General features: G+C 46.9%; 1 protein-coding gene across 1 annotated transcript in view; it reads left to right on the top strand.

The window, feature by feature from the left end:
• The first annotated feature begins 1,605 nt into the window (after positions 1-1,605).
• The window catches only part of CDH11 (cadherin 11), an 82,895-nt gene continuing 60,929 nt past the window's right edge, over positions 1,606-23,571 (top strand). Inside the window, exon 1 of the mRNA XM_058813799.1 lies at positions 1,606-1,842. The gene's annotated coding sequence lies outside the window, so the exon portion shown is untranslated. The remainder of the gene's footprint in view (positions 1,843-23,571) is intronic.

Below are 23,571 nucleotides of genomic sequence, written 5' to 3'. Positions count from 1 at the left end.
CAGCCAGAAGGCTCCTGCTGTTTGCCCCAGGCTGCCATGGGCCAGGTTGGGGTTACTGTGCCTGGAGAAAAGGAGACTCCCTCTCCTTAGAGCTCTCCACAATTCCCTGACAGGAGGTCGTGGCCTCCCAAGTAACAAGGAACAGGACAAGGGAAAATGGCCTCAGGCTGCACCAAGGGAGGTTTAGATTGGCTATTAGAGAAAATGTCTTCACTGAAAGGTTTGTCCAGGGAAATGGTGACTCAAGACTCAAAACCTTGCAGATGTGGCACTTGGGGACAGGGTTTAGTGGCAGATTTGGCAGTGCTGGGAGAGCAGTTGGACTTGATGATCTTGCAGGGCTTTTCCAACCTAAACAATTTTATGACTTAGTGTTCCACTGTGCTACGTTCAGTATCCCTCAGCCTCCTAAGGATGCATTGTTTATCAGCTTTCCTCCTTCCAGATTCTTTGTTTGTACAGTGGCAGCTTTTGTGCCAATTTTTCCCCCCTCCTTTTGCCTGGAGTTATTGGCAGAGCTAATTAGCCACAGAATATAAAAGCCTTGTTCTCCATGGGCGGGCAGTGCTGTCCCAGAGCAGAACCAGTGCTGCCTTGGGGAACGAGCACAGGGATGGGCTGCCTGAGGATGGGCAGGATGTCTTCACAGAGAGGTACCAGGTTTATTCCAGCAGTGAATGCAGCTCTTATCCTGGAGGAGCCACGTGTTGCATCCTTCCCTGCCCTGCTCCACAGCCACACGGATGGCACCGGCTGTGCTCGCAGGCTGGCACGGGTGGGGCACGCTGGATGCTGGTGGAGCAGAGGGGGTTTGCAGGCTCACCTGTGCCTGTGTGGGTGTGAGGGGAGGGCTGTGAGCCGCCTCTGGGTGGGGATGGGTGCCCGGGCTCGGGGTGCTGCTCCCTGCGAGCTCAGCCACACCTGGGAACCACTGCAAGTGAGGGGAACAGGCAGTGGGAGAAGGGCAGCCATGGGGCAGGCCTGGTTGGGAAGGAAAGGGCCCCCCTCCAGATCCAGGCCTGGCCTCAGCCTCTGGCTGTGAGCTGTGAGAGACCAAGATTTTTCCACATGCAGAAATGCTTGAGGAACTTTTTTTTTTTTTTTTTTTTTTTTGTCTTTTTTTTTTTCCTCTTTTTTTATTCCTGGACAAATGTCTTCTCCTGACAGGGAACATGACTGGATTGAGTATAAAATGCTGGCGCTGTCGCTGCCCAGCCGAGCCCCGTGTCGGTGTCCCCACGCACGGAGCTCTCGGGGGGTGCCCTGGGCAAGCTCGCCCTGCAGAGAGGCGACAGCGAGGGGACAGCGAGGCGACAGCGGGCCCGGGCAGCAGCCGCGGCATAGGCGGGGGTCCCCGGGCCCCGCAGCCCTGCCCGTGGGTGCCTGCGTGACCGAGAGGGTGCGGAGCGACCCGTGGGGAGGGCACAGCCCCGGGGGCAGGGACGGGCTGCCCTGGGCCCCTGCCCCGCTGCTCGGGCCTGCAGCCCCCGCCAGGCCCCGGGGCAGCAGCGGAGCGGGGCCTGAGGGAGGGCAGGGCCGGGGGCTGCGCTCCCCCGGGGCTGGGGGAAGGGACAGGAAAATCGAGACGAAGCAACAGTCTCCAGCTTTTCCCTTCCTCTAATCTTGCTTCACTCCCCTTGCTCCCTCTCCCTCCCTCTCCCCTTTCCCCTCCCTCCCTCTTTCTAATTCCTGCCGCTAGCTCGGAGCCTCATTCAGCAGCCGCTGCCGCTGGAGTGTAATAGGCTGAAGATGCTGCCGAGCCCGCTCCGCGGCCACTTGTGAATGGGACTTGCCGGGTGTCCCCGCTCCGCAGGCGGCCGAGGGACGCGGCCAGCCCCGCAGGTGAGCGGGGAGCGCCGGGGGCACAGCGGGAGCGGGGCAGCCCCGCCGGGGAGGGCACGGCGCCGGGGAGGGCAGGGAAGCGGCGGGGCTGAGCGTGTGGGCAGCGCGGGAAGGAACGGAACGGAACGGGGGATGCTCCGGGCCCCCCGAAGTTGGCGGCGCCGGGCAGGTTCGAGGCGAGCGGGGCCGGGCGCGGTGCGGGCGCTGCGGCGGCCGCGGGGCCCCGGGGCGCGCTCGGCTCTCCGGAGGGAGAAGGAAAACGCTCTGGCAGACGCTGCTTTATTTCTTTTCTTTTCTTTTCTTTTTTTTTTTTTTTTTTTTTTTTTTCCTGCCTTCAGTTCTTGCTCGGGGGCGGGGAGGGGGATGGCGAGCGTTTGGATGTTTTAAAATGTTCCTCCGGGGAAGCAGATGCCGAAAGCTCCGAACTGAAAATTTTTTACTTGCGCCGTAGCTCCCAGGCACGAAATGGATATGCAGGAATTAAGAGTGCATAAAATGAAGGATATTCTAGCCAGAATGAAAAAGGCAAAGACTTTGATTTATCCCCTTTCTCTCCTCCCCCCCACCCCCCCAGTCCCTTTATTTATTTATTTAATTATTTTGCTGGCTTTCAAATGCATTACTATTCACAAGGTACCAAAATGGTATCTGTCTCTAACACAGGCTAGTCCAAAAAGCATTAGACTCCTGGGTGATGCATGCATAAGCACATCCCCAAGGAAGGTAAAATAGATCAGGCTGCGGGTCCCCATAAATACCATTAAGTTCAGAATAAAAGTGCTTCCTGTGCAGCCCTTCGGGAGCACATATAACAGTCTGACATCATGATACAAGTGCCTTCACCTCCTATAGAAGTCCCCCTTTATTGTCTACTTTTTAAATATTCATTTGGTGAGGAGAAAACCAGTATATGCTGGGAGAGCTTCTTTGTACCGCTGCTACAAAGGACAGAGTGGCTGTGTAACACAGTATTTACCTACCCAGATATCTGTGACAAAGGAACCTCTTTAGCAAATGAGGTCACTAATTCAGAAATTGGCACTTTATGAGGAGAATGCTCACTTCTTTTTCACGTTCCAATTACTAGCAAGTCTCTAGGAAAGACTTTCTTCCTGTTGATTTGTGACGGTGACACGATAAGGTTTTCACAGACTCCGTGCCTCTCTATTAAGAAATTCAATGTTTTGAATTATTTACTAATGGAACTGTTGAACGAGAGCGGCAGTGCGGGCTCAGGGGCAGGGAAGCACGCATTCAGGCGCTGCTGCATGTCCGTCTCCTTCCCCCCTTGCTCTGCCGTCTGCCTCGCTGCTTCCAAAGTCTCTGTGATTCTCCAGGTAAATACTTTGTTCTCCTTTTCCACGCTGGCTAAGGAATCCCAATTAATAAATTGGCTTTCAGTGCAGAAGTCCTGCAATAATTAACGTGACTTGAGCCTCAGCCCGGTCTGTCCGGGAGGTTTGGAACACAAATCGATGCTCGTGCTCGGTCCTTGGGCTGGCTGTACCGGCAGGGATGTGTGAGCCCATAGCAGGGGATCTGCAGATGTTTGTGATCTCCCTGCACGGCTCCTGTGGCAGGGAGAGCAGGGGAAATGGGGAGCAGCAGGTCTGAGCTTCGTGCTCAACACACCAGGCGTTCTTGGAGCACGTTTCTGAGTCTAGAAAAGTCTGTGCTCTAGAAAACACAAGTTCCTGGCTGCAGTTCAAAAGCAGTTCTCCTGCCTCTTGCAGAAGAACAAAATAAAGTTTCAGGACTAAGAACAAGGTATTCAGTAAAAGAATTGGAAATCCTTTAGGAAAATTTTACCTAAAGGACATCTTTCTTTGGCACGCTCTTGTTCTTAGGCCCTGAAATAGGATTTTTTTTTTTCACCTCAGCTTTGCACATCAGAGAATGAGCATGGACAGACAATGCTATTTGTAGGTTTCTCCACATCAGCTTTAACTTTACTACAATTGTGTTGCCTGTCCAAAGAAATCAGTAGGAACTAGATTACTTCATTAGCAGAAATGCTGCTACAATAGGGCATGCCAGGGGATAAGTCACTGCAATTTATCAGCAGTAGTTTCAGCGGAAAATATGTATAGAAATGGTTGATTGAGAGATAGGGCAGCTAAATTAATTTTTCTTCTGCATAAAAATATGGGGAAACTGTGAAGATTGGAGTGATTTCTGTGATTTATCTGATAAAATGATTTAAAGTGTATAATGTGATTTCAGCTTCAATTAATATGCTATTCTGACAACATCTGACATATTTAATTTAGTGTAAGAAACATATGTGAAGTTCAGAGTTACAGTAGACTGAGACTAGCATTCTTATTTTCTGCAACTGCTCTGGCATAACAGCATAACTTGACAAACAAATCTTTGAGTGATGAGAATTCCACAATAGAAGCTATTTGTAGCTCGGACATCATAGAAATTTCAAATAATCTCACACCTAAAATTGGCATATCTTCTTTTTGGTGGACGCCCTAACTGAATTTTGAAGCCATTTTGTGAGCTGGATCTTTAGCAAAATATCTTCAGTGTGTGAGAAGCGGAGGTCTCATCTGGAATCAATTAATTTGAAACAGTTTAGGAACATACTTCCTGGACTTTGTGTGTGCGTCTGAGTTTTTCTACCAGCATTTTAAGCTAAAATCTCTGTACAGTTTCCTATGCCATAACCATTTTATTGTTTTTAATAGCACTTCAGCTTTCATTGTTTCTTTGTAGAGGCCAATCCAAGGCTTGGGGACAGAAATGACATGGTGGCCATTGATTTAAATGGAGATTGGGTCGGGGGCTTTGTCTGGGTGAACTAAGAGGACTTTACGGTCATTTTATGCCGTCTGTATCTCCGTACATCAGATGCGTTATCTCTTACCGGTCGAGGAGCGCTGTACCCCTCTGCTTTGATTCATGCTGGACATGGAGTAAACCCCTTTTATAGCATATGAGGAGCAAACGTAGCGGCCGCTGTGTGTGGGGTTTTGGCGCTGAGGGCTCGCACCGCGCGGCGGGCGGGAGCGATCCCCGCGCGGGGAGGGCGCGCTGCGGCGGGCGAGCGCCAGGGGGCGCTGCTGCGCCTCCCGAGCCGCTCCGCGCCGCCATGGAGCCGGCGCTGTGCCCGGTGCTGTGCCCGCGCCGCGATGGACCCTCCGGGTGTGCCCGGTGCTGTGCCCGCGCCGCGATGGACCCTCCGCGTGTGCCCGGTGCTGTGCCCGCACCGGGATGGACCCTCCGGGTGCCCGGCGCTGTGCCCGGTGCTGTGCCCGCGCCGCGATGGACCCTCCGGGTGTGCCCGGTGCTGTGCCCGCACCGGGATGGACCCTCCGGGTGTGCCCGGTGCTGTGCCCGGTGCTGTGCCCGCGCCGCGATGGACCCTCCGGGTGTGCCCGGTGCTGTGCCCGCGTCGCGATGGACCCTCCGTGTGCCCGGCGCTGTGCCCGGTGCTGTGCCCGGGCCGGGATGGACCCTCCGCGTGTGCCCCGTTCTGTTCCCGGTGCTGTGCCCAGTTCTGTTCCCCAACCGGGATGGACCCTCCGTGTGCCCGGTTCTGTTCCCGCACCGCGATAGACCCTCCGTGTGTTCCCGGTTCTGTTCCGTTTCTGTTCCCGGTTCTGTTCTGGTTCTATTCCCGCACCGGGATGGACCCTCCGTGTGTTCCCGGTACTGTTCCCGCACCGGGATAGACCCTCTGCGTGTGCCCGGTGCTGTTCCGGTTCTGTTCCCGCTCCGGGAATATCCCGCGGGATGCGGGGCCGGACCCTCCGCGTGTGCTCGGTTCTTTTCCCGGCGCTGTTCCCGCACCGGGATGGACCCTCCGCGTGTGCCCGGAGCCGTTCTCGGTTCTGTTCCCGGCTGTTCCCGCACCAGGAGCGCCCCGCGGGGTCCCGCCCGCGCTCCCGGGGTTTCGCAGCTCTCCAGCCGCTGACCGCCTCAGCCCCGTCCTGCGCGGCCCCGTCCCGGCTCTGGCGGAGGCGTTTTGGGCTGCTGGAGGTGCGGCCCGTCTGCAGACAGGCTGACTCCACAGCTGGAGGCTGGGCGTGGAGTAAGAGCGCGGGCCCCTCTCGGGAGGGTTTCTGCTCGATCTCTCGTCCCTTTTCAAAGGCAGGGTCGGTTCGTACTATGCCAAGAGTTCAAAGTTGGAAAACAATGATACAGCAAAACAAGATGTATTTCTTTCAGAGATGGTATCGGGTTTGAGAGATCTTATAAAGAAATCCTTGATAGGAGGGAAAAAAATTATAAAAAAAAGACATATTAAACCAAATTAGACTAGTTTTATCAGTTCACATCCAGGTCAGTGGAGCTTACAGCTGAAGGACTGAGAAAAGCAAATTGGTCCAAATCACTTCCGTATATCCTGCAGCACCCTGGAATACAAAAGATGTTACTACCCACAGAATCACAGAATGGTTTGGGTTGGAAGGGACATTAAAGCTCATTTCCTTCTACCCCCTGCCATAGGCAGGGACACCTTCCACTGTCCCAGGCTGCTCCAAAACCCATCCATTCTGGATGCTAACCAGCAGGGACATATATGATCATATAGATTTGGAATGGTTGCAGGCATGGAAAGAGGCTTATTCTGGCTGCCTTCTTCTGATGTTCTTCTAAACATCCCCTTTGGGGTGTTCCTACAAACTGGACCTTTGATTTGACTCAGACCAACCACATTGCTTTATGGAAGAAGGATGTACCACAAATAACAGTACAGAACTCTACAAAATTGCAGAACATCCACTAGGTGCAGCCAGAGAAGTTCATTAATGCACCTAATCCAGGTTCTTGCCTACACCAAAGCCAGGCAGTGTCATGACAGCTGTACAGCTTTCTGTCAGCGGCCTGAGAGAGACTGTTAATTAAGAATTATCTTGAAGAAACAACCCTTGGTGAGAGCGTCAGTGGCTCCTGCACAGGAGGGCACATTTCCTGTCAGGAGTCCTGTCAGTGCCCATCCTCTGTGCTGCAGGGCCGGGAACAGCCCTTCAGCTGCTCCCTGGGCTCAGGCTGGCACGGAAACTTCAGCTGCCAGCGCTGCTCAAGGCCTCCGGGAACATCCTGCATGGCAGGGACGGGGACAGGAGCAGGGACAGGGACAGCAGCAGGGACAGGGACAGCAGCGGTGCCTCCCTGGCCAGCAGGAATTCAGACGGGCATGTGGAGCTCGGCCGTGCCGCTGAGCAGTGCCCGGGCGCGGTGACACTCTGGGCACGGTGACACTCAGGGCACGGTGGCATTCGGGGCATGGTGACACTCAGGGCACGGTGACACTCAGGGCACGGTGGCATTCGGGGCACGGTGACACTCGGGGCACGGTGACACTCGGGGCACGGTGACACTCTAGGCACGGTGACACTCGGGGCACGGTGACAATTGGGGCATGGTGACACTCGGGGCACAGTTTCATTCAGGGCACGGTGGCACTCGAGGTACGGTGACACTCAGGGCACCGTGACACTCGGGGCACCGTGACACTGGGCACGGTGACACTCGGGCCATGGTGGCATTTGGGGCACAGTGACACTTGGGGCACGGTGGCATTCGGGGCACGGTGACAGTCGGGGCACGGTGACATTCGGGCTCCTGTGCCTGCCAGAGGCACCGGGGCTCCGTTCCTCCCGGCTCGGTGCCTCCCAGGCGTCCCCGTCCCGCCCAGCTCTGCTGGCTCCACCAGCCATAATTTGGCTCCTCGGTTTTAAAGTGCTGGCTTAAGCGAATTCTAAGGAGGTTTTGTGTGTGTGGTTGGTTGCTTTTTTCCCTCTAAGGTTTGGCAATGAGTGAGAGCCCTCTCCCTTCTGAATCAGCAAGAGTTCATCAGAATTCTTAATTGGAATGCAATGGCAGGCAGAGCTGGAGTAGTAGAAATCAATGTAAATGGATTAAAAGAAAAGGACCAAGTAACCGAATGTAAAAAAGGAGCCAGTTTTCCAGAGTGATTGGTGAACAGCGCAGCAAGAGGTTTCCAAATACAATTAATTATTATAATGATGTTTAATTGTTCATCAACAGGTAGACTGTAGCCACATTATAGATACACTAACAGAAATTGTGGATCATGGAGCATGATAATGCAGACAGAATGGACAGGACTTTGATATGTGAATGTCAGCTGTAGGAAATACCTGTCTCAGACAGTAATTGCAATTAGGGTTTGATTCAGTGGTGTTGGTGCAGCCTGACACTGTTGCCGTGAGCCCTGGGTGATGCTGTGAGGACACCAGCCCATGCTGGGAAACACTGAAGGGATGAGTAGGAGGAATTTTATTCCAAACCCCTTGAAAGCAGAGTTTTTGTGTTTGTGAGCTGCAGAGCACTGAGTGTTTAACTCCCCTGCCTTTGTATGGTGCACTGGTGCAGGTTTTGGTGCCCTGTGAGCAAGCTCAGCTCGGCTCAGCCTGGCTGGCTCAGGCTTGTCCCTGGATCCAGGGGAGCAGTAAATCAGAGCTGTGCCCTCTCACAGCCTGCTTCCTCCCCCGTGAGCCCCTAACCACAGTCTGTGCTAGCCTGGAAGCCAAATCCCATTGAAGGGCTCCTCCTTCTGCCCCACATTTTAGTGCTACTCCTTTTACAAGGGATATTCCAAGGGAGAGAGTCACGCTTAAGGTTAAACTGCTGCCATATAAACTCTGGTTCAACATAATTTTGATCCCAGTGAGGTTGCTGATATATACTTTTAAATAAAATCAAACTTCAGAAACACGTTAATTGGTCTCAGTGGTTAAGTTAAATAGTTAAATACATGCATACATATCATTCTGCCAAGGCTAAGTCATTAGTTCAGTGGAAAGCAGAAATGATGGCTCTATTGGAATCAGGAGACTAAACCCTATTTCCATTAATGCTAACTGTTTTATTAATACATGCATGTGTCAGCATTAAGTAATAAATTTAAATGGTCTGCCCCTTCTTGATTTAAAGTAATTATCTCACTGATCTTGGCTGTTGAATGAATAACTCTGTTACTCCTTTCATCTTTTATCAACTAAGGTTTTTGGGTTTTGTTTTTGGTGGTTTGTTTGGTTTGGTAGGCAAACCAAAGAAATAGACTGTGGGCAAAGTTGGCTGGTATTTGAACCATTTATAGAGGTGACTGGAAAACTTTGATGGAAGCAACAGGTAAAAATTGCAACCTTCATATTGCTAAAGGAAAATGCCATTCAAAAAGTATATCCCTAATTTTTTGACACAGTTTAATTTGATAAAGAGTGTCCTGAGGCAAATACAGGACTTTGAATGGCATTTAGAAATTAAGAAATGTCTCATTAGAATAGAAAACAGTTGAAGTGTTGGATTCAATCTCACCCTCCTCAGAGCAGTGCTCCCTTCAGAGACCTGACCACACACTGGTGCAGTTAAGGATTCCCCAGCATCACTCAGCTCATGGTAGATCATTCAAGACAAGGGTTTAGTGCATTTCTTGCTTTCAGGGCACTTCCTGTTCAGGCAGGAATGGCTGTGAGCTGTTTTCCAGGAAGGAGCAATACTGGAGCAGCTGAATGGTGCCAGGTTAATTCAGCACATCCAGAGCACTGATCCAACCCTCCCATTCCATATTGCATGAGCCACAGGGATCAGCAGCTTGGTGGAACTGAGAATCACTCCAACATTTACCCAGCGCACACAGAGAACAGACTTTTTTTATGATAATGGCTCCTTCCTATTCCCTTTCAGGATATTTTTCTTGCAATTGAAATTCCAGAGATCTTCAATATTTCACATTAGTGAAAAGTCACTGTTCATTCACAGTTTCAAACCCAATTTCTCCAGACGGAAGAGGTTCCAAAATTTTGAAAAGCAGCTGAATAATTTTACTTGGGGCTCTGATTCAAATAGAAAATTTTGTCCAGTGCTGATTGTTGCCTTTTTATTTGTTACTGTTCCAATTATAGCTGGTATAGCTGGGAGAATATGGCTGATTAGTATGCATTTCAATTCTTTTTAGCACGGTGGCAATTTCCATAGCATTTCTCTTTCTAAAGCAAGAAGAAAACAGAGGAGGCAGTGGCATTTGCATGCAAACAATTTGTCATTTACATACAAAAGGGCTGATTAGGTAGCAATACAAGTGGCTGTAGGTCAGACAGCCTGTAGGTCATAATTGCTTTTTCTGTCCTTAAAATTAGGAATTTTGTAATATTTATATGAAAAAATTATACTCATAAATTCATTATGTTCATGTTTCAAGTACTGAGTTACAAATCCTCTTGGAGATCTCTGGTTTCTGTGGTGCTTTGGCTACAGCCCCGTGTGTGACACTGGTTTCAGCTGCTCCCTTGCTCGGCGCTCCCCAGCCCGGTGCTGCAGGTCCCAGTCCACTGCTGGGACAAGGAAAGCTGATCTGGAGCATTCCCAGCTGACGGGGCACTGCACACCCTGGCTCACAGGGAACCACACTCAGCAGCTGGGCTGGTGTCTCCGTGCCCTCAGAGTCCTGCCTGTGCTCCCGGCCTTGGCTTGGGCTCTCTCAGGTTCCTGCACCTTCAGCTGGAGGTCACTCACCTCGCTGGGGTGTGCGTGAGATTCCTTGCCCCTCAGTTTGTCAGGTTCTGCTCTCCCTGTGCAGCTCCAAATCTAATATTCAGTGAACACTTCACCCCCAGACTTTCCCACTTTGCAATGCAAACTTTGCCCTGCTGTAACCTCACCTTTAGCAGGTACAGCAGCCTCTTCTGACCTTTCTTTTTTAATTTTCATATTTCTCCTTGACTCAGCCAGCTCCATTTGTGTTCAAAAGTGGAGACATTCTTCGCAGCTTCCTTGGGTCAGGCTTATCCAACATTTGCCTTCTCCTCTGGCTCTTCCTACTCCCTGAATTGAGCAAGGTTTCCACATCCAGCCTGCAGGGCAATCACACTCCTCACTACGAGCTTGGAGTGATGTCCAGTGACCTTCTGCTGACATTATTTCACTTTTTTGTATCCAACAGCAAAAGCTCATTTGTCTGTGTATTTGTGTCAGTAGATATCAAAGTGCTGGGAGCAGCTCAAATTAAGTCTTGGTGCATTTAATGACTTCAATAATTATTTACTTCATGACAAAGAAAACCCCACATTGAAATGAGGCAAGAGTGTGATCTGAGAAATACCTGAGCCCTCTCCTGAGAGAGGAGTGGGAACCAGCCCTGCTGCCTCACTCAGAAGTGCAATATGCAGCTGTCACATGGAACTAGGACATGATGAACTCCTTGGAAAAGGTGGCACAAGGATTCACTCTGGCTGCAGTGATGTTCTGTCACTCTGGAGCATCACAAATTACCAAGTGGCTGCTGGCTTGGGCTTTAAAGGAGCAGTCAAAACGCATGAGGAAAATCGAAAGTCAAAAGTAAAATTGCTGATTTTTTCCTCATGGCATGGACTTGACATTGAGTTCCACCTTATTGTGCCCTTCAGTGTGGATTTGTACTTTTGGAAGGCACTGGGAATATCCACCTTGGTTAATACATGCTCAGAACTTTGTTATTGTGGTTAGCAGCCTTTTTACAATATTTTTATGAGTGGGCAAGTTTAAGCTGTTTATCTGATGTCTGCACCTCCTGGCTAAACTTAGACTGGTGAACCTGGAGTGCTGCTGGAGTCCATGGGTTATTCAGTGACACTGGGATTACTGAGCAGCACCTTTGATGTGGCATTTCAGGGAGTTTTGGTGGTTACACTGAGTTTGTGTTAGAGTTTAGATGGAGCTGTGCATCCCAGAGCTCAGCCAGGTTTTGGAATGTGTTAGGATTGCACTCAATGCGCCATCAAATGGATGAAATTGCACTAATACATATTTAATTATCCAATCAAGTTGAAATTAGTTGGGCTGAAATAACCAGTTCTGCAGAGGAAGTGCCAGCTCTCAGATCTACCAAGATTTACCAAGATTTGCCGTTGCTCATGGTCCTGACCTTGGCTTTTTTGGGATGAGCTGCAAGTCAGGGAAGGTGCATTTCTGTCTCCCAGGCATCCTGAGGGCTCCTACCAGACTGTGCAGTGCCGCCCATCACTGAGGGACTGGGAGCAATTCTGTATTTTGATCACAGAGCTGTGAAATCCTGCTTGTAACTGTCCCCACAAACAGTCTGGGGAACAGCTCAGCCTTTAAGGTGTTTCCCTTCAGAAATGAGTAACCAGCAAGTCATTTCTTGGAAGAGGTACATTATAGGAGAGCTACCAAAACTCAGGACTTTTAATTTCTATTTACTTTTTTCTGCCCAAAATTTACAGAAGATCATTGATACTTTATAAAGAAAATAATGTAAATTAAATTAATCATGTCTACAAAAGACTTTGCCATTGGTATTTAGTCATTTTGCCTACTGGAGGAGAGAAGGAGAATGTTTTTGCCTAGAGGCATCTACCATCTGGAAATCACATCAATTTTTACTAGAAATGAAATAATTCAAAATAAACCAGAGTAAAGCTTGTGTTTTAACTGTTTCCATGTTCTTTAAAACATACTATATTTAACCCATAATTGCCTTGGGCATTTTATTACTCTGAGCTAATGAATGCTAATTGTGTGTTGAATTGGAGATCAGCAACTCCTCCTTTAACGCTTTTCACTGGTGTTACCAGGAGTATTGGCTCAAAAAGGAAGGTTTCCCATTTCTCGTATTAGTTCTATGTGCAGCTCCTTTGGCTTTATGGAAAATGCATAAAATTGTGTGTACATTGACTCCTTTTCTCATTCTTACTAATTCATTATACACATTTCCCCTCCGGGCTTTACAGAAGGCCCCAAGTTTTATCTTCCAACAAATCAGAAACATCCCAACTTTTTAAGAACTTGTCAAGCATTCTAAAGTAAATACATGAATTTCCATCTACATCCTCATGGCCCAAAATAATTTTCCTGTTATCTAGGGAAAGGCAGGCATGCTCGTTATGCTTTTTGCAGGCTGTACCCTGTGAATTGAGATGTCACTCTGCATGACAGGGATCCTTTCCCCAGCTGTGCTGTGAAGGACAGATGCCTTTCTGCCGTGAAAGACCAGAAAAGTCATGTTGCAGAACTGTTTTTGTCACATCTCAGTAGTCTGGTGAGGTCATTTCCATCATCCATGCAACTGCTGCTAAAATTAGGGATGTATCCATGGCTGTTTTGTTGGAGCTGTGTAGGAAACTGAGTGAGAGATTTCTATATATTAATTATGCCTTCTAATTATGTCCTTTTAGTAACCTCCTCATGTCCCAAAAGAATCTTAGAATGAATGAAGGGGAGCCTAACTCCTCATTTATGTGGAGGAGTTCTCTCAGTAATCATATTCAGAATGGCAATCAGCTGAGAGCACAGTGTCTGCATTGACTAGTTTCTGCTTTTCTGCAGGCAGTACCACCAGGGCTTTGACTTGGTCATGGCACAGATTAATTCATCCAGGTGCCTGTATTTGAGGAGAGGGAAGGCTTATGTCTACTTGATTTTCCTGTTTGAGGAGTGTTCTTTCACCTGACGAGAGGAGTCTGTGCCCACTCCCATTTCTTTTGGGGGGAATTGTTGGGAAGCATGGACGTGATGAAATCTCTTGTACAGCCAAGGCAAACCCCTTTGCTTCTCAGCAGCGTTTTTATGTCTCAGCGCCATTCCATCCAAAGAGCAGCTCCCAAAAATGCTTTTAACACAGGTTGACTCACTGGGGAATAATTTCAGCTTGTTTAGAAGATGAGCATCCCATCCAGTGTGGCACAGGGATCCTCCTGGACCTGCCATGCCTCCTGTGCTCCTTCTGGAGCAGCATTCCCAAACGATGCTGTGAGGCTCGCTTGGCAATGCCAGAGCACTGCTGCAGTCTGGCGCCAAAGGGGTTAAACCCCGTGCGGGCCAGTTATCCGTGCGGAGCTGCAAACAGCCTCCATCCACATCAAACACGGACTGCAGCGACTCCTTGATCAAAGCCCAGGTAATTGAATTATTTGCCTTCATGAATCAAGGGGTCCTTGAACAAGCTCGGGATGCTGGATATTAGAATATGGGAAATTTATTGTTGCACTCCTTCTAATGTTCCGACATCAAAGAGAGCCTGTTCCTATAAACAAAGCAGTGGGAAGTCAAAGAATTCAAGTAAAAGCTAATGTGGAGAGACTCAGTTTTCTAATGCCTTTGTGAGCTGGAAATTAAGATGATTCCTGTGGGGTGAGATATTTACCGCTGTGATTCTTTGTGCCTGTTTTATGTAAGGAAGCATCTGTCCCGCGCAGAAATGCTCAGTCCCACCCTGCCCAGCCCCTTGGCTGCAGTTGTTGTCCCCGTTCCTCAGTTTTGGGCGATGTTTCGCAGTTTGGGTTGGAGTCTCTGTGTGCCGAGCTCTGAGTGGCTCTCTGACCGCGTCACGCTTTGAGATTCTAATTAGCACATCGTAATTAGCGCGGGCAGCCGCGTGCGGGGGGGCGGCTCCCGCGGCACGCCGGCCAAGAGCGGGATAAATGCCGGGATAAACTCCGTGAGGGAGCGGAGCTGGCCCGGGGCTCCTAGAGCCGCTCCCGATTGATGGGGCCGGGATGGGCCGGCATTTCTGAACCCCAGAACGCCCCGATTGATGAGGCAGAAATGGACCGGTATTTCTGAACCCCAGAACGCTCCCAATTCACGAGGCAGAAATGGACCGGCATTTCTGAACACCAGAACGCTCCCAATTCACGAGGCAGAAATGGACCGGCATTTCTGAACACCAGAACGCTCCCAGTCCATGAGACACAAGTGGAGCGGCATTTCTTGAACCCCAGAACGCTCCCCATTGATGAGGCAGAAATGGACCGGCATTTCTGAGCCCCGGCCGAGCAGAGAACCGTGTGCTGCCCCCAGAATGGATCCTCCGCCCGCACAACTAAATGTCGCTTTATTTCTGGGAGAGATGAACTCCTCTGTATCTTTCCCTTCTCTTTTCATTTTAACATTCTCTTTTCTCGCTCTGCCGCGTTTTCTTTCGCAGCTGGGGCCTGACCCCTGTCGTTTCTTTGTTCATGGAGCAGACATAAAATGCTAGAATTTCCTCTGGTAAGTGCCAGCCTCGGTGTGTGTGTTGTGTGTTTGTGTGCTACGTCATTTCTGCATCAAGGCTCTCTCCTTGCCTGTGCTGCCCTGGTTTTGGATGCGCTTTTGGATGCGTTTGATTCGCAACCTGCACCAGTCCTGTGTGTGAAGCTGCTGCTGAAGGCAGCGAGATGTCTCTGTGCCTCCTCATAGCTCAGCAGGAGCCAAAATAAATTAGTGGGAGACAAATCAGCAGAGAGAGGAAACAAATGCAGTCACTACGTGCAGTGACAAATGTTTCTGAGAATGGTATAAAAGTTCTCAAAATAGAAAATAAAACAGTGGCTCATTCCACCTGCTCGTATTTACCTGTGCGATAAGAGCCACAAATTTCTAATGATGCAAATCCTTTTGCAAATGAATTTTTTTTCTTTAAAAATGCGATGGAAATATTTTAGAGGAAGGGCTGCAAAATGCAAAGTATGAAAAATAAACTGTTGAATTATTTTATTCAACACAGTAAATAATTAAGATAGCAGTGCAGTATTCTGCAGCTCGCCGGTGAGGAGCTCTACAGAGAATTTTGTGTAAAATGGTGAGAGGATGCTTGAAGAGATGTTCCTGGCTTGGTGTAAAGGTGCAACCTTCACCTATTGATTTACTGTAGAACAGCTCTATCAGCTCTGTGCATATCAGTTCCCTGCAGATCACAGAATTTAATCAACTGAGCTCCATTCTAGTGACATTCCAAGTTCCTACAGCAAAACACAGGCAACTGTTATTGGAAGAATGTTTCGTTTGAAACTTTTAAAACCATTGGGTCCCATTTTTCCGTTTCTTTAATTTGGACAGGGAACTTTTAAGCCTGAAAGACTTAATTTTAATTTCCATGAACTAAACATGGTCAGTTTGTTACCAGGTGAAAATCCTATTCCTTATTTTCTGAGAAGTCAGCCGTAGAAAGGCGATTGTTTTGCTCAAGGGGAAGTAGCATCCAAGACAGCCAGGCAGGATTGCCAAACAGTTTTCCAGGTTGGATGGGGTTCAGAGCAATCTGATCTTGTGGAAGGTGTCCCTGCTTGTGGCAGGGGGGATTTTTAGGATCCTTTCACCCCAAAGCACTCCATGATCCTGTGTGAGAACACTCACCCTCCTGGGTGAGTCCCAGAGCTCCTGTGACTCCTGGTGCCAGCAGGGGTTTCTGGCAGCCCCAGTGTGTGCCCCAGGGCTCAGGGGCTGGTGGGCAGTGGGTGATACAGCTCATGGTCATGCCACTACCAGAGGAGGAGGAATTGATTAGTAATAACACACTTCATTAACACTGCACTTGCTCAATCATTGCAATTGTGGCTCTTCCCTAAAACATCAAGTGGATCAGGTTTTGTTTCAACCAAATCAATCTAATGTGTTAGAATTTACATAATTTCCTCTCATTTCGTTTATGGAGCAGCAGGAATTTTAATTTGCATTGTCTGTATAGCCTATAATCAAAGTGTTAAGAGCACAAGGTTTATTCATTATGTATGGCATGTGGTGACAAATTTGCATAATGGGCCACATCTTGCTGAAATGTTCCTTCTTTCCCCACACCCACCTTGGCAGTTTTGCCTATAAATGATTTTCTATAAACCTGGTAATTCAATTACACAAGACTTTGAGTCCCTTGGAATATTTAGTGGGGATAAGTATCCCTATAAAAATTAAAAAGTGGATAAAATATCATACTGAAAGATGAGAAGGGCTGAGGGAAGTCCTTGAAAACTGGGCCGTGTTTTCTGATTTAGGGAGAAAGCTGATATAAAGCCATTGTTGCTGTAGAGTGAAGGTGAATATTCAGAGGATGAATTGAAAGGTGCCTTTATGTTTTTTTCATGGCAACTCCTACACAGACTCCTTCCTATGAAAATTTCAGGTCTAAGTTAGAGACTAAAAAGCTATTGAGGTGCTGCAAATGAAAACCTCTATCATAGACTGTTGTCTGCCAAGGCCAACATTTTCTTTATGAAAATAAAGTTCTTAGCACAATTTAATTTTTTTAATAGAAGATTATTATATTTTAGTACATAGAGAAAAAAACGTAGGAGCTAAAAATATTATCTAAATGAGGAATGCAATGCATCCTTTGGTTTGGATACCCAGGCCCTTCATGGAGCATCTCAGAGCATAAGAGTTCTCATTTAGATCTTCAGTTGGTGAGTTTTGGATTTGGAACAGTTTCATTCTCCCTTTTGCTGCCTGAGGATAGTCAGACTAAAATGTAGGAATATACATTTATTTCTATTTTATCCAGCTATCTCACAATCCAACAGTATAAACAATATCTTCTATGTGCTAACATGAACAGAAATTCAGGTAGTACAAGATTTACCTACCTTTGATCAAAGCAAAGCTCCTGACAGAAATGCAGAACATCTTTAGATGCTGACAGCCATGCTCTTTGTAAGAGTACATGGACAGGTCTTTCAGTTCTTTTAGGAAACATTCATACAGATCATTTTGTTAAACACATCCTTAAATCCCTCATCTGAGGTGAAGAGTTTAAAACTCCCAAAGTGCATTGTATTATTTTAGCTAAGAAAAGGGGCTGTGGGTGTCGTACATGCATGGTGACTTGTGTTTGCAAGTTATGTAAGGAGAGGAGCAGACACAAATCTGACATTTGAATCATGAATCTTTCAATCTCTGCTTGAAACTGGAGTGAAACTTTGACAAGGCTGTTGGCACCCAAAGTCTGCCAAAAGGCTTTTAAACAGAGTTCTGTCACTGTGGATGCAACAACTGCAGACAGGAAAAGGAAGGGAGCACTCTGAGTTCACACTACCACAGTGTCAAGAACAATGCCTGGAGAGAGGGTTGCTCGGTTGGTTAAGAGAGGTGCAAAGGACAAATGTAAAGGCACTTCGCCTTTGAGAGAAAGAATATCCCAGGAGAGGGGAGGCTCATTTTGCACTGTGTTCACCACTAAGAGGTCCTATTGAGGTAATCAAGCTGTAACACTCTCAAGCCCTAACACTGGTCACTTTTTTCTCCAGCTTTTCACAGAAGTTGCTGTATGTGCTGCACAATCTTTGAAAATGCCATCTCTTCTCTCCAGCTCCTGTGGCAAAACCTCTCTTGCCTACTTTCCATCTTTTTACTTGCTTACTTATTTTCCTACAATTTCTCCACGTCCATTAAAAGCTGTTGAAAAATCTGAAAGGATCTCCCGAGGTTTACAGAGAGAGACAAAGGGCAAGTCAGTCTTGGGTGTCTCTTAGCCCAGCCTATTCTCGGAGATAAGCCATGGGTGCTCAGGATTCACTTCCTTAGAGTGCTCCTGGATGACCTTCAGAAGTGGGGGTGAGGGAATGTGTATGGTTATTTTAATTGTGTCCCCCACCCCCTCATACCCATTGTGGGCAGCTGCAGGCACCCCAGGCTGATCCTGAGAGCCTTGCAGAATATTCTTGTCAAATTGAAATCTCTCTTGGACCACACCAGGCTCTGGAATCTGCTCGAGCATCAGCACATCTTGCTGGTAATTAAGCACCAGCTGAAAAAACACCCAAAAATGAGAATGTCCCCAGAGCTCCTGCTGGCCACCAGCAGGGAGCCAGCCTGTCCAGCTGAGAATTGCTGCTCACAAAAGGCCAAGGAAAACCAGGGAAAAGCTGAAATATGGGAAGGGGCATGTATTAGGGGCAACAGCAGCTCATCCCATCCAAGGACATGCCCTCTCTGCATGGCTGCATGGAGCTGCAGCTGGAGGCTGGGGGAATCAGGAGCAGCCCTGTATTTGTATCAAGAGAGGGAATTAAACCTGGGGGAACCAGGAGCAGCCCTGTGTTTGTATTAAGAGAGGGAATTAGACCTGGGAAGCCACGAGCAGCCCTGTGTTTGTATTAACACAGTGAATTAAACCAGCCAGGTCAGTTTGGGTAATCTCAGTGTGCAGCAGCACCTCTGAACTGGCTCTGTCCTTTCTGGGGGAATCAGAGCTGCTGAAATCTGAACAGTGCACTCAGCCTGCTATTGCCATGAGAATGAAATGCAATAGTCAGGGCAATATATCTTAACCCAGCTCAGCAGCTCCTGGCTGCTGCAGGTGCTATCGCTCCCAGCCTGCTCCCTGCAATTTCAGATACAGTTTTTCTTGTCCGTGGCTTCAGCAGCTGTCATGTAGATCAGGCTCCAGCCCAAATCTCTGTCTGTGGCACTCTTAGTGAATAAGAAAAATGTGTTTTACAACTCAGTGTGAGAGATGAAAGCCAAATCAGATAAAGTTAAAATGTTTTACAAGTTTAGCAAGTTGTCTCTTGAAATGGCTGCAGAACTTGGGCAGCCACTAAAACAAAATGTACATGAATCAGTTGGAATAGCAGCTATTTGTTGTGAATGCTGTTATGTACAATTAAACAGGAGCACTTTTATTTTTGTGAAAGGCTATAGCTAGTCAATTCAGAGAAGTGCCTACATTAGGGTAATTAAAACACCAACTGTGGGGCATAGTTTGGCACCCAGGCAGGAGAACAAGGGGATGCCTCACCTTTGACTCAGATGTTGTGGTTTGGACAAGACTTAGGCAGGCTTGGGTCACTCAATGGGGTTGTTTTCCAAGTTGTACTCTTCTTCCTTTGGAACATGGAATGGGATTTTATTTTTTTTTAATAGTATCATCCAGGGCTTTTACATTGCAAATATGTTCCTCTTCCAGAATATGTGATTGATTTCTCAAGCTCTATTCATATGGCACTTCAGGTTTTCCATCTTCTAGTGCACATCTGAAGCTTCCTATACTCAAACCTGTCTGCTGCTTAACTGTGATGGTGTTTCAGGAGCTGCACCTTTTCCGTGTCCTTCTCTGTCTGCCTGAGTCGAAGTCTAGAAATTCCTGGAGTTCCTTTTTTATTCAGTAGTGCATAGAGGCAATTTCTTTGATAATTTACATGATAATGTAGAAGGGAAAGTAGAACCCCTTTGCCTTAAGTGCCATTATTTATAGGGTACTTGGAAACTCTTAAAAATATTGGCGTTGATAGCTTTCAAAGGAAATAGATCTGGTGCAAATAGACAAAATATTCCACTAATGGTTCTTTCTCTCCTTGATCCTGTTTCAATCCAGGGACTATACAAAAGAAAAAACAGTGGGCTTAGACCTATTAAAACCTATTTAATAGGTTTTTGAAAACTTAGATTTAAATCAGGGAAAGATCAGCAATATGACACTGCCAGCTCGAGAGGAAAAATGAGATGTCTTGTACCTGAAATAAGTGCTACAAGTCTTTGTGAGGCAATGGCTGTATTTTTTTCCCCTGCCTGATTAGATTTTATAAATATCCTGCCTTGTTCAGGTGTGTTCTCATCTGCCCATCAGCAGCACAGGGCTGTGCTCCCCTCGCAGAGGACAAGCAGCCAGCAGCTGTTAATGACAGCTCTGGGATTTCTGGCACCTTTTTCACACCGCTCTGACTCCGTGCTCACAGGGTAATTATCTCTGGCTCAGTTCTGTGGCACTGAGCACAGCGTGTGCATCACTGCTCCTTCCAGAAATTTCCCAAGAATTTCTGGTGATTTGAGGGGAAAAGGACCCTTCACTTCATATATGATTCATGCAGGGGTATTACCAATACCAGTTCCTTCTTTCTCTTTTCTGAAATACTTTCAGTGAATTTTGGGCAGGTTGCAGCATTGGGCTGGGGGATGATAAGCAACTTTGTATATTCTTGGATATCAAAGGAATCCCAGCACATATTTGTGTGGAAGGCATCAGAACTTTTGAGGATGGTTAGTAGGGTTAAATGCGGGTAAACACAGAGATCATGGAGGTGTTGGACCTAAAGCCTTTGTTTCATGCAAAGTTTGACCCTGCAGGAAGCTCCTTATGGGCTCCATGATGAGAGCTGAAATGTAAAATACACTGAGCAGTGCTAGAGGCAAGAGGAACATGGATCCTCTTTGCTCTATATACCCTTTCTCAGATGAAAGACAGATATAAAATTCATTCTTATTCAAAAATTTTCACCCCAATGTTGCTTCATCTTTCACCTTTTCAGTGCCTGGATCTTTTATCCTATGTCTTTACTGCCCATTTTTCAATATCCTCGCACCATGGATTCCCTTTTCACATTCTTGATTTCCTTCAGCTCCGTGAGATTCTTCCTGCCTCAGGTCTGAGGGTTCACAGTGCCACATACAGTGGATTCCCAACCTCAGTTCAGGGTTTCCAGGACACTTAATACAGGCATCCACAGGGATCCTCCTTTTGTGTTTAGGTTTCCTTCCTCCTTCCCTTCCCTTCCCTTCCCTTCCCTTCCCTTCCCTTCCCTTCCCTTCCCTTCCCTTCCCTTCCCTTCCCTTCCCTTCCCTTCCCTTCCCTTCCCTTCCCTTCCCTTCCCTTCCCTTCCCTTCCCTTCCCTTCCCTTCCCTTCCCTTCCCTTCCCTTCCCTTCCCTTCCCTTTTCTTCTTTCTTTCCTTTTCCTTCCTTCTTTCCTTTCTTTCTCACGCTCTCTCCCTCCCTCCTGTAATTGTAATTATTTCAAGCATGATTACATAATTTAACATTTTGAGAGTAGTAAATGTTGCAAAACACTGAACCAGCCAGTTTAAATGCTCAGAACCAAACAGTGTCAGCAGCTTTTGAAGAGGCCGGGGATTGCCTAAGGCAGTGTGAGGAGTGTTGGATTTCTGCTGCCACAGCCCTCAGGTGGCTCCAGCCCAATGCTCCTCAGAGGAGTTTCTCCTGAGGAATGACCAAAATGAAGCTGTCACAGCCCCCCCAGCTCAGCTGCACAAGATTTCAGTGCCTGAACCTGCACTGACCCCTCCAAACCAGGTTGTGCTGAGCCCCACCCCAAACAACATCCTGAGTCAGTTGCTCCTTGTGAAGTCGCTTGGAGGAAACACCACTGGAATGGGACCTTTGAGTGAAGGAACACCAAAACTTGTCTTAAAAGATTCTGATAAATGAAAATACAGAGTGGAATTCATTTTTTATACTCATCCTGTTCAGATTTATTTGCCATCTTTTGGATCAGAGAAGCCAAATTCTATTTGCAGTGGTTTTTCTGTATAAAACATCCGTTGTGCTCTTTCAAATTAAATGTTGCGTGTTTGTTAAATTCCCACAGAACCTGGGAAAACCAAGGCATGTATATTGGATTAATGGACCTCTAGTGAAATCTATAGTTTTGTCCTTACAGTTTTAAGAATAAATTTTGTAAAAATTCCTCCAAGTGTATCAGTTCACAAGATGTTCCCTGTATTTCATTTGTTCTTTTCTGACTACTTCAATATGACTATTTCAGTTCTGATTACTTGTTTCTTCATTTTAAATAGAGGAAATGGAACAATTTTATTCCTGTAGTAAAATGTTCCTTGAGGAGGTGTAAGAGTACCACAGAATGAGACAAAATTCAGATAAAACTCTGCAATAATATCTCAAGGAACCATTAAGGTTTTCAAAAGAAAGAACATTAAATTAATACAGGGTAGTCATTTCTTTCAAGTATTTTCCTCAGATAGTGAGATACAGCTTTGGTATACTACTATACTACGGTATAGAATTGCAATATTTATTTTTCTTATTCTTGAACTGTTATTATTTTCTCCAGGTTCTTTTAGGATAATGTTGTCAGGTATCTATTTCACTCATAAATCCAATAGTTGCATCCTTTATGCAGAAAAGAAAGGACATTTACTACCTTGGAGCGATCGTTTCTCAGATGCTAAAACAGGCAAAAATCATAAAGCGACAGACTTGCTGTAATTTTAGCTACTTATTTCCTGGAAGAAAAAAACCTTGAATTTTTAATTCAGAAGAAAATTAATTCCATCCCTTAGTATTCTTAGTAAATGACTCATGTAACAGTTTTCAGGCACCAGCAAATCTGTCTTTGGGTAAGACATAAGATTGAACTTCAGAGGAACTGCTGACGCCCACATGGTGTCAGTTGGACTCAGTTGACACTACTTGCCAAATTTATTTCTTTGTCTGCCTCTTGTTTCTCTGTAGGAGAATATGTGGATATCTTGGAAGGCGCACGGAGCATGGAAATGTGCGTGCAGTTGGTGGGAGAGCCTTTGCTTTGTGTAACAGCAGTAGTAGCTCTGTTCAGAGGGGTGGGAACAGAGAAAACCCACTAGCACAGACCCATGGAGCTGTGGAATAGAGGTGGACTTCACAGGTCAGAGGTCTGAGATGATTCCTGTTTTTAACATTACTATTTGTAATTAGTTTTAGGTCAGGACAGTGGCAGGAAACAGAATCTTCTTCAAATGCAGACGTTATCTCCTAAAGAAATGTACTCTCACCACACCGTCTGCTCCAAGTGTGGAGGTTTTTTGTGGTTCAAATTTTAAAAAGAAAAAAATATTCTCGTGAAGAAGACATGTTTTGGGTCCTGTTCTGCAGCAGAAAGTGTTTGCTGATAGAGTTCTGCCAGGATAGCTGTATCAACAACACTCCTTATTTTAAGCACAGCATGTGCTGGCAAAGAAATGCTTTTATCGGCTCATGGATAAAACTCATATGGCAGAAAGGACTTGAGTTTTGCCAGATGAAAAACTTCTCAGGTTTTTGTCTTACACTGTCAGGAGGGGCTGAAGCAGCTCTGATGTAGGCTGAACCCAAATTTTCAGGGAGCCAGAGAAAGTGAGACATTGCTAATTTAGACATCTCTAAAGTTTCTGCTATTTTTTAGACATTATTTCTAGAGTCACAATTTTAAAGAAACACTGTTATCACCAACACAGAGAGGTGTCAGTGCAAGGGATTTAAGGTCTTGTAAAATCTGACAAAAAGATTGA

This window comes from Ammospiza caudacuta, chromosome 13, assembly GCF_027887145.1.
Source record: "Ammospiza caudacuta isolate bAmmCau1 chromosome 13, bAmmCau1.pri, whole genome shotgun sequence".
NCBI classification, from domain to species: Eukaryota; Metazoa; Chordata; class Aves; order Passeriformes; family Passerellidae; genus Ammospiza; species Ammospiza caudacuta.
This window is presented reverse-complemented; position numbering and strand designations above follow the sequence as displayed.